Below are 12361 nucleotides of genomic sequence, written 5' to 3' on the forward strand. Positions count from 1 at the left end.
TGCCCTGTTCTTCCAGCAGGACAAGCACTAAAGGAAGCAATGTTTACTCTGCCCAGACCTTCTATTATCTCTGTTTTGGATGGAATGTGGAGAAGAGACATGTGGAAAGGGAGGTTTTGTGTAGCCTCAAGTTACCAAGGACGCTTTGGACACATTAAACTTTTCTTCCTTCTTCATGCCCACAAAGAGGCTGCTGAGGTACAACTGTGTCCTTTGAATAAAAAATGTCTATCCATGAAACTGGAAGCTATGCATCTGAGAACTCTAATGATTAAACTGATGATGGATTCTGCAGGCTTCAGATTCATAGTAATAATTTCTGAACACCTTTTCCAACCATTCTGCCTCTGGCTATAGCCTTGGTGCTGGCTGCAAACTCAAGACTCTACAGATCTAGCCTTTGTCACTGCATTTACACAAGCTGGGACCCTTGACTTGACTCCACCTGCCATGACTTTGTTCTGCTCAAAGGCTGCATAAAAGAAACATCCACAGGTATTGGAATTGTGAGACACCATCTTGCCACTTAATAGGCCACTCAGAGAATGATGTCAGACTGCTTTGGTTTCCTTCTCTATGGCTCTTTGAGTTTGTTTTAGTTGTGTTTTATATCACAAACCAGAATAGTTAACCTTTTATCACAAGATCATATCCTAATACCTGGGCCTTTAGCTGTGGAAAGAGTTCAGTTTCACTCTGCAACTCTTTCCTGCCATGCTTACCTATAAGTTTCAAGTGCCTTGTGCTTAAAGCCCTCTAGCATTTTCTGCTTTCGGTAATTCTTTTTGGGAAAAAAAAAGCTCAGGAGGTGGCTGAGTTATATGATCTAGGACTTTTTACCCTATTCCCCTCCAGTTGCTGTTTGAGGGGTTTACTTTGTGTCTGAAGTTTCCATCTTCTCTCTTTCATCTTTTCATTTGGAAAAAGGTTTTGTTTTGGATTGAAAGAAGCCGGGAGAAGGCTTCAACAGACAAGCTGTAGTTCAGTTTCTTGCATATGTTTTCAGCTTTCCCGAGTGTTTCCATTTTTGAATGAATAACTTTGAGGTTCTCTTGCAGAAAAAGTGTTTATTCTTCCATTTCTCTTCCAGCATATTATTAGTTCCAGCGATGTACTCATCCCTTACTTCTTGCGGGAAGTTCAGTTTTGAGTTTTTGATAGCATATCTCTCTCTTCATGTTCTTTAGATTCTATTCTTGATTCCTGAGTGCCTCAGCTTCACTTTTAGCTTTTGTTTCTTGAAGCTTCTTAATCATTTCAAAATTTCAGTTCTTTTTTTTTTTTTTGAGCTTTGCTTTGTTTCTCTGGACAAATATCTATTATTTAGTAGAAGCTGTCATTGAGTATAAATTTCTTTTGTTTCAAACTCTCAGTGCTTTTTCTTTCTTTACAGAGTGTTCTTCTCCTGAGAAATGAGAGAACCCAGCAAATTCTTTTACATACTTTCTTTCCTCTGCCATTTTAACATTTGTTAGTTCAGCTTCTCTGAAATACTTCATCTTTTGATGGTTTTTCTACCTGAGGCTTTGGCATTGTATTGGCTTAACTTTGTCTCTAAAGATTCTGGGACAGTAAGGATAAACTTTACAAGCTTATCATCAATAAGCTGAAACATCTCAGCAAGAGACACTTTGCTAGCAAAAGAAGAGCTGGTCTGTTTCCATGTCTCAACTCTCTGTAACTTGATGATATTCAGCCAATTCCTTTAAGAAATTCCTAAGAAAATCTTTTTTAAAAATGAAATCCTAAAATCAGTGATTTAAAGAGACTGGATGAGAGTTGATCTGAATGAAAGATAGTAGATCCTTCATAGTAAGTACATTTTTTTTGCCAAACCACTCACTAGAAAGAAAACAGAAAACAGATATCTTCGTCATATCTTTGTAATTGATCTACTGTAATTGGAGGCTTCTCTCCCACCTACTAGGTTCCAAATAACCACTCTGAGGCTTAATATTGTTTATAAACTGTTTGGAAAATGGCCCAAGCTTCTTACTGACCAGCTCTACATATAAATTGACCAATTTCTAATAATCTATATTTACCAGAAGGCTCATGGTTTGTTACCTCACATCTTGCTTCCAGTGGCTGCTTCTGTCTCTATCACTCTACCTTCTTTCTCCCTGTATCTTTGTTTGGATTTCCTGCCTAGCCCTATTCTTCCTGGCTATTGGTCAAATCAGCTTCTTTATTAACTAATTGTAATAAAATGTATTCATAGCATATGGGGGGGCATCCCACATCAGTCTACCATCAGCTAGTTAGAAGCACCTATTAGAAGGGCACTGCCCTCCACTGAGATGGGTGGAGATTTCATTTCCCCACTTAATACATGGTGCATCCGTTCATGAATTAGGTGGCTGTGGAGATTCTCAGATACTTGCTATCTGACAACAATCATTATAAACAATTTATGGCTCATACTGAGATCATGTTTTCTTGTCTTTCATTACTTGGCATATGTTCTACTGCCTCCTGTTGCTGTGATGCCCTAATAAGAGCAATTTAGGGAAGAAATGGTTCATTTTAGCCCATAGTTTAGGGTAAAGTCTAGCATGGCAGGAAAGTCAAAGCAGAGGGAGCTTGAAGCAGCTGGGTTACTTTATGTCCTCAGAAGAAGAAAAGAACAAAAATGCCACTGTTTAGCCCACTGTCTCCATTTTAGATAGCACATGATCTTTGCCCAGGGAATGGACTCATCTATAGTGACTGTGTCTTTGCACCTCAAATACTATAATCAAGATAATCCCTCATAGTTATTCGCTGGCACCCATCTCCCAGGTGATTTTAGATTCTATCAAGTTGACACGTCATGCTAATAATAGCATGTGGTACTCTAGTACCATTCATGTTGTTATTAATGGTAGACTTTCCTTCCTAAGGCACAAAAGTTTTCCATCATGCAAATATACTACATTTTCCTTGCTGTTTTAGACACTTATGGATATTCAAGTTTTTCGTATCTTAACTATTGTGATAATCTTTCATTAAAAATGAGACTGCATATTTCTAGACTGCAAAATATACAAATGAATTCCTTGGATCTTTATCTGAAGATTAAGATGGTAAGATTACTGTATCATTTGATAGTTTTATTTTTTATTATTTGAGGACCTCTATATTTTTCCATACATATTTTCTGTAAACTATTTTCCATATAGATATTTTCCATTTGTATTTTCTGAAGTGCCTGTAACTAACCTAGTGGAAGTGAAATAAAGCCTAGGACTTTCAAAACATTTGACCTGTATAAGGCATGCAACTAACTTGATTTTGTAATATTTAGAATCCATTGGTAATTGATAGCAAGCCCATGTCCAGCTGCCTGTGGTTGGTACCAGTGTGGAATACAGAAATGATGATGTTTAAGTACGATAACAGCCCCCAGAGAAAGAGTCTGTTAAGCATAGCTGGAGTCTGGAGCTGCAGAATCCTTCCTTGTTCTGCAAGGTGCCTTGAACAAGGCTGATTCAGCAAACTACCCAAGAGCCTAGGACCAGACAACTAGCTTGATGTTTGCTGCAGTTGGAGCTTATAAATATAAGCTTATAACCTTATAAATATCATCAAGGGTTCATCAAGAGGATAAATCCAAGATGAGAGACCTGATGACCAAGGTTACCCCTTCATCTTGGTGCTTAAGTAAGGATAGAAATCTGAATTTTCTGGGATCAGTCTGGCATTGAGGCTAATCTGGTTCAGAGGGTTCAGAAGCTGTTGCGTGATGGCTAAATTGTCCAGAGTGTAGGCCTGTAGGGCACAGCCTACTGTGGGTGGACTTAAATAAGTTTGTTGATTAACCAAGATGGACTTTGGTGAAATTCTTATTTTTGTTTGTCATAGGTGCCCCTATCTGGGGTAAACAGGTAATTATTTACTTCTTTTCAGGAAAAGTTCATACAAAAAGTTCAAAGAAATTGACTAGTTTTTCCCCTAATTTTTATTTTACTTAAAAGCTTAATCTCATAAATAAAAACACACAAAATGGTTTAGTGGTCAAATATAGTTTAGCTTAAGGAAGGATTCATCTTATAAACTCTTGGTGATTGACAATGCATAATGTATGTCAAAGGCCCAGAAATGAACCTGTGATCTACTGACTTAATCTACTAAATTTACTTTACCACATATTTTCTAATGTGTTGTCTTGTGTTTTTCTTTATTTTATTTACCTTATGTTTTATATTTGCTTCTTGAGTTAAGCACTTCATTATTTTCAGTGTTCATTATTTTTTACATAAACATCTTCTCTAAATATTTTCTAAGTGGTAGTCACCAGGTTCTAACATGATGCAATTCATTGCTACATGACAGTGAATATTTCAGTATTGATTTTGGATCATTACTGAAGCAATAAGAAAACTGATGGGCTATTTAGGAAAGTATCATTTCTTTCTGTATATGTGGAAGGCTATCCTTCTTCCATACAGTGTGGCATAGTATTTGCTAAGTATTCCATCAAGTCTGCTGAAGTGAACTAATACTCTCTCAAAAGTACTCAGACTGATACAAGTGAGGAGAAATATGTAGATTGTTCTTTTTTTGCAAGGTTTAACAGGAAATAATTTAAATAAAATAAGGTTTAAACGGTTTTGTCTAATGTATGTAAGCATGTAACTATCATGATAGCAAAGATTAGAGTATGTATATGTTACCTGAACTGTTATTTTATGCCTCATTATGTTTCTCTCTTTCCTACATCTAGGAAAGCACTGAGATGTTTCTCTTGATCATTGAAGAATTTCCTTTCTAAAATGCTCTGATGTAGTTATATAGTCTTCTGATTATGGTTTTTTTTTCACTTAATATAATGGAAATGATATTTACCCATTGCCTTAGTTAGGGTTACTATTGCTGTCAGAAGACACCATGACCACAGCAACTCTTATAAAGGAAAACATTTAATTGGGACTGGTTTACAGTTCCAGAGGTTTAGTCCATTATGTTCATAACAGGATGCAGGAAGTATGGTGTCAGAGAAAGAACTGAGAATTCTACATCTTGATGCTCAGGCAACAGGAAGTGAACTGTCACCCATACTGGGTATAGCATCAAAATATGAGACCTCAAAGTTGGCCTGCACAGTGATACATTTCCTCCAACAAGGCAACATCTATTAACTGTGCTATTACCTATAGGTCAAGTGTTCAAACACATGAGTCTATTGGGGGCCATACCTAATCAAACCACCACATTTCACTTTGTGGCCCCCATAGGCTTGTAATCACAACATAATGCAAAAGGCATTTAATCAAATTTTAAATGTTCCATAGTCTATCACAGTCTCAACAATGTTTAAAAGTCCAAAGTTCTAAGTTTTTTCTGAGATTCATTTAATCTATTAACTGCAATTACCTAAAAAATTAAAATCAGGAGACACAAACTGCAATAACACAAAGCAGACCAAGAGGCGAGTAACCAACCTCCTGGGAAAAGGTCTTAACCAACCCCACATCTAACTGAGCACTGCTTTCCAAAATATATAAAGAACTCAAGAAACTAGACATCAAAATGCCAAATAACCCAATTTAAATATGGTGCACAGACCTAAACTGAGAATTCAAAAAAGATGAATCTCAAATGCCCTAAAGACATTTACAGAATTGGTTAACATCCTTAGTTATCAGAGAAATGATCAAATGATCAAAAACAACTTGGAGATATCACCTTACACCTGTCAGAATGGCAAGATCAAAAATACTGAGGACAACTTATGTTGGAGAGGATGTGGAGTCAGGGGAACACTTCTCCACTCTTAGGCATATACCGAAAAGATACTTAATCATACCCAAAACACAATTACTCAACAATGTTCATAGCAGCATTATTCATGATAGCCAGAACCTGTAAATAACCTTGATGCCCCTAAACCCAAGAATGGATAAAGAATATGTGGTACATTTACACAATGGAGTACACATCTGTACTCAGATGTAAAAAATGACATCATTAAATTTGGAAGCAAGTGGATGGACCTAGAAAAAAATCATCTAGAATGAGGTAACCCAGACTCAGAAAGACAAACACAGCATGTGGTTATTAGATGTAAAATAAAGGATAACCAGACTAAAATATTCAGCTCCAGAGAAGTTAGATAAAAGGAAGAACCTAAGAGGGACACATGGATCACCCTGGGAAGGGGAATTAGTTGAGATCTCTTGGGTAAACTGGGGCAGTAAAGGGAAAGGTATGGGAGATGAGAATATGAGGGAATGGATTGGTAAAGTGGGGAGAGGGAAAAAGTGGGAGAATAAAGAGAGATTGTGATAGAAAGAGCCACTATGGGGCTTGGTAGAAATCTGGTGCTAGGGAAATTCTGAATCATCCACAAGGACAACCACAGCTAAGAATCCTAGCAATAGTGGAGAGGGGGTCCAAACTCTCCTTCCCCTGGAATAAGATTGGTGAATACTATAACTATCATCATATATTGTATATATATATATTTTGTGAGGATATAAGTTTGCATTTGTCTTGAACAAATACCTGGAAGCAAAATTGTTAACTCTTCTGATAATTGTACATTGTTGGCTGATGTGGAATTCCCCTCTGTATGCTATCATTGGTTATTAAAGAAGTTGCTTTGGCCTATGATTTGGCAGAATATACCTAAGTGGGAAAACTAAACTGAATGCAGAGAGAAAGAAAGCAGAGTCAGGCAGATAGCATGTAGCTGCCAAAGGAGAATGATCCCAGAACCTTACCATAAGTAAGTCACAACCTCATGAAGATACATAAATTAATAGAAATTGGATAATTTAAGATGTAAGAGCTACTTAGAAATATGCCTGAACCATTGAACAAAGAGTGTTGTAATTAGTATAGTTTCTGTGTGATAATTTGGGTCTGGGCAGACAGGAGACATAAAGGCAGTCTCCATTTACAGGTGACAAAAGAGAGAGCTTGAAGATTTTGAAGACTTGGTACAGAAGAGTTTCTCAGTCCTTCTCAGTAAGAATGCACATGTTGAACAGTAATATCAAGCCCAGAGCTGGACCATTCTCAAGGGGTAGAGGATTGTTCTTTATTATTTTATTAATAGTATATTGATGTGGGATTCCCCTCCACATGCTATGAATATGTTTTATTCTCATTGATTAATAAAGAAGCTGCTTTGACGTATGGCAGGGCAGAATATAGGTAGGCAGGAAAACTAAACTGAATACAAGAAGAAAGAAGGCAGAGTCAGGCAGAAACCATGTAGCTGCTGAAGAAGAAAGACACTAGAACCTTACTGGTAAGACATACACTCATGGCTATACACAGATAAAAGAAATGGGTAAATTTAAGATATAAGAGCTATCTAGAAATATGCCTGAGCCATTGGACAAACAGCGTTATAATTAATAAAGCTTTTGTTTGATTATATGGCTCTAGGCAGCCGAGAAATGAAAGTACAGTGTCTGTTTAAAATATATCTTTATTTACACCTGAGAGAGATGAGTTTTCTATTTCTTGTAGATGGAGCAGCAGGCCTGCATCCCACCACCTGGCTAGCTTTACCCAAAATAATTACACGGAAACTGTATTCTTTTAAACACTGTCTGGCCCATTAGTTTTAGCCTCTTATTGCCTAATTCTCATATCTTGCTTTAACCCATATATAGTAATCTGTGTAGCACCATGAGGGGTGGCTTACCAGGAAGATTCTTAACCTGTGTCCATCTTGGAGAGGAGAGCTATGGCGACTGCCTATGGAGACTCCTGAAGCGTCTGCCTCACTGCCTTCTGCCCAGCATTCTGTTCTGTTTACTCCGCCTACCTAATTTTCTGTCCTATTAAAGGGCCGAGGCAGTTTCTTTATTAACCAATGAAATTAACACATAGACACTCCTCCATCAATTTCTCTTCAAAACACACCATCTGCTCTCACCCCTCCCCTCAGTTCCTCTACCCAAAATTCTCTCCAGCTCATGAGCTTCCCTCCCTTCTTTGTTCCCTGCTGTTCTCCCTACAACTAGCAATCAGGCTCAGTGTGTGATCCATATTCATTCAATCTACTTCTTTCTCACTATTTTCTAGAATCTTCCAGATGCCACTGGCTATTTTCTTTCTTATATCTGCAATAAAAACCTTCCCTGTCACCATGCCCTAAAGCCATCCTGTCAAAAGTTTATAAAAATATATCAGTACTACATGACAGTATTATTTTGACATTTTGGACCAAAGTCCTAAAATTTCCAAGCAAGTTAGCTCTGGTGGTTGTGTTGGTGTCGTTGATTTTTTTTTTTTACTAAATTATACTGGATGTTGAAACATAAACCTAAATAGCAATCTTATTTGAAAAACAGTACTGTCTTAATTTAGTAAAATTTAATTTCCTCATTTAAAAATTAATTGGGAAATGGGAAATAAATGAAATGAGAAAGACCACAGTGCCTTATAGAGTTACAAAGATTGAATGCGATATGGCACCTGCTTGTGATTCCAGACAAAAGGCATTTGTTGATGCAGCTATGAATAACTGTGAACAGAAGTGGCCATGAGATTTTTTTATAGGCATTATAGAGCGTTTCAGCAGCATTGTGGTGATTCTGCATTAGAACAGCTTTGTGGCTTATTAAGGTTAAGGATTTATCACGGTTGTTAAGTGTCTATGTTACACATGAAGAATGTACTGCATACAGTATTTTGAATCTACAGAGTTAAAGCCCCTTTTATGAAAAATTATTATTATTTTATATTTTCATATCTTCAAAAAGCTATCACATTTTGTTTTGTTATCTTACCATTTCATTCTCCTCAGTTTCTTTTCTTTTTTTAGTAATAAATTTTCCTGAGTACTTGCTATTTAAGATCTGAAACTAAATTATTGAGTTTTAGGTAAATTTCAGACATTCCTTCTCTTTTACATATGGCAAGCATGGGTGCTCTTTCATTGTTTTAGATCAATTCAGGGCAAACAAAAATGCATTGACAAGACACTATCTCTAATACGCTAACGTTCCTGTGGTGGAAAGCCCACTCCTTGTCCTGAACATCCCTGTGACTGAAAAGGATTTTAGATTATCTTTCTGCTAAGAACCAGTAGGGGGAGCATAGTTTCTCCATATCTAAGTAATAAAAGCTCTTATGCATATTATGGGGCTTTTATGATTAGAACTTAAAGATGGAATTTAAATAAAGATAAAAATTCCAAACTGTAAGTGTTCATTAATTACCTTTATAACGCTGTCAAATTGTACTTGTCTCAAAGAAGAATATGCAACTTGAGGATATTGAACTTTTGGGGGTAAACTAAGACCCATTAAATAGCTAGAACACACCACAGTTAATAAAGGTAAGTTGTTAGAAGCACTCAATAATGAAAAGTTGAAAGTAATCGGACTAATTAGGTAAATATTTCCTGAGTACTTGCTATATTTAAGATCTGGACCTAAATTATTAAGTTTTACAGGTAATTTAAATTTAATCTGGGGAAGTAGAGAGGATAAAATAAAAGCCATTTGGAAAGAAAAGGTTATATTATTAAATAAAAATTTTAAATAAAATATTTATTGCATGAATGCAAGCAAATGATGTCTACACTGATAATAAAAAGTAGTATTTTATGTGTGCTTTGGCATATTGCTCACTCATTTCCCCCGAGGAATGATATAAGGTCTCAGAGAGAGTGAATTACAAGGCAGGGCCTTGGCTGCTTTGTCATTAAGTTTTGCATTACCATGAAAGATGTTTATAGTTGATCTTTTACAACAGCAATATTTTCTTACAAATGAAATCTTATAAAATGAACATAATTACTTAGTAACAGGCAAGTTTTTTAAGACAACTCCAGATGATTAAGTATCTATATTTAAGAAATGAAGGTTAGCTTGAGAATATGTGCATTCTTTCTAAAAAAAAAACCCTTAATGGTAACTGAAGTAAACTCAGTATATATACACTGATATACATTACATATACAGACATACACATATTTGTCTGTATATGTATAAATACACACACACACACATACACACATATGCGATTCCAAAATTTTTCTTGAGATCACTAGACAATTCTTAATTAAAGCATTAAAAGTATTTTCTAAAATCATAAAATTAATACATTGACAATAAAAGAGCTAAGAAATATTAGTAGTAGGCCTTAGAAAATGCAAAGATTTTGGATTGATAATATCTAAAATTTTTAGATTAAATGCTAGCAGTGATTTAATTAACAGTTTCTGTGTGATTATTTTGGGTCTAAGGTAGCCAGGCAGCCAGGAACCAACAAGCAATCTCCTCCAAGATAACTTTGAATTCATTAACCTTTTTGCAGGCACAGTAAGCTTTTCTACATTAGAAAGTAAAGAATACTGCTATTATGTGGCCTTTTGCAGACTCTAAATAGGTACTTAGACTTCTTAACATCAGATTAATAAATTCTTAATAAGAATATTAATATAAATAATAATAAATAATAAATCTTACTAAGAATTTATTAATCTGATAATAAATTTGATAAGAATACTTATCAAAGGTGGGCAAAAATCTAAAATAAGCCAAATGTAAATTCAGCTTATGAAGTTATTAAAATTTTAATTCAGAATAGAAAAACTACATCTAATAAAGTTTTATGCTAAATATAGACAATTTACACTAATTCAAGACAGGATGGAGAGTTTCGTCTTAACCATCTTGAATTAAAAATAAAAGTTTTTTGAAGTGACATGAATAATAACACCCATTTTATTGATGTAAACTACAATAATACTTTTCATGACTATGATAGATGTTAAATAAGAAAACAAGTTACTTGTATTTTGAAATATGTTGAAAAATGCTACATGAGTAAACCCATGAGCGATTGTTACCAAAATCATAGACCTGTAGACCTTTTGTTTTTGGTGGTAGTATCTCAATGGTTTCTTGACACTGTAGATTCAACAAAGAGAACCTTTAACCTGCAGGAATGGTTATCTACTGTGCATAGTTCTCAGAATTTATTTCAATTATATGGATAATTTTTCTTAAGCAGAAAAGGGCACCATTGTGCTTATATACACATTATTAAAAAGATGATGAGGGACGATAACCTTCCCAACTATTATAGTAAGTCAGCCATTGGAAGTTTCACTGTTGTAATGTGAGATAGAGTGAGAACTCATTGGTGGAGATGGGAGTGTTCTTTCACATGTATTTCTTCACAAAAATTTTATATGACAGATTAGTCTGATGGCATAAACTAACTTACAGGAAGTAAAAACTCCTAATGTGGAGGACAATTCAGAAGAAGGCTAATAAAAATGAGGCAGAACATATGCAGAAGAGGACGAATGTACTATGGAGCTGGAAGATCTCATATCCATTATCTTCACCATTTGCATGGTCCCACTTTACGGGATTCCCTATATAAAGTTTTCTGTTTACAACATCCTGTGATGTTCTTATGACATTCATTTTTATCCAATTCTCGATAGCAATTTTTAGTTCATTTTTTCATACTTTTTATTTAAGAATTTGCTTTTTATTTTGCATACTAACTTCAGTTCACCCTCCCTCTTATCCCATCCCCCCATTCACTCCTCAGAGAGGTAAGGCCTTCCTTGGATAGTCAACAAAGTCTGACATGTCAACTTGAACAGAACCTATCCCCTACCCCCCATATCAAGGCTGCCTGCAAGGTATCCTACCATATGGAATGGGTTCCAATAAGCCAGTTCATGCACCTGGGTGCCACTGCCAGGGTATTGGTGACACTGCCAGCTGCCCCTTCCCCCAATAGATTAAGCTACATAGCTGTCATCCACATTCAGAGGGTCTAGTTCAGTCCCATGCAAGTTCCCCAGCTATCAGCCCATGTCCATAGTCCCACTAGCTCCCACTAGCTCGGCTCAGCTGTCTCTGTGATTTTCCCCATCGTGCTCTTATCAACCGAAGAATGGGTAAATAAAATGTGGTACATTTACACATGGAGTATTACTCAGCCATAAAAAATAAATGACATTTTGAAGTTTGTAGACAGATGGTTGGAACTAGAAAAAACCATCCTGAATGAGGTGTCACATGAGGTCCTGCTTGTTGGGGTTTCTGTCTTGCCACCAGGTCCCACAGCTGTTTAGCCCCAAAGAAAATCACATGGAGGTCTCCATAAGTTATAAACTGATTGGCCCATTAGCTCAGGCTTCGTATTAGCTCTTATAATGTCTACCAGCCCATTATTCTAGTATATGTTAGCCACGTGGCTCGGTACATTTTTCAGCGGGGTAGGTCACATCTTGCTTCTTCCGAGATCTGGGTAGGACTGCAGGGGAATGGGCTTCCTCCTTTCTAGAATTCTCCTGTTCTTATAGCCCTGACTCTACTTCCTGTCTGGTTTTCCCGCCTATACTTCCTGCCTGGCTACTGACCAATCAGCGTTTATTTAAAACATAATT

At 36.2% G+C, this 12361-nt stretch overlaps 1 pseudogene; it reads right to left on the reverse strand.

Moving 5' to 3' along the window:
• Positions 1 to 377: 377 nt before the first annotated feature.
• The window catches only part of LOC119819715, a 36498-nt pseudogene continuing 24514 nt past the window's right edge, over positions 378 to 12361 (reverse strand).

The sequence above is a fragment of the Arvicola amphibius genome, chromosome 7 (genome assembly GCF_903992535.2).
Source record: "Arvicola amphibius chromosome 7, mArvAmp1.2, whole genome shotgun sequence".
Classification (NCBI taxonomy): Eukaryota; Metazoa; Chordata; class Mammalia; order Rodentia; family Cricetidae; genus Arvicola; species Arvicola amphibius.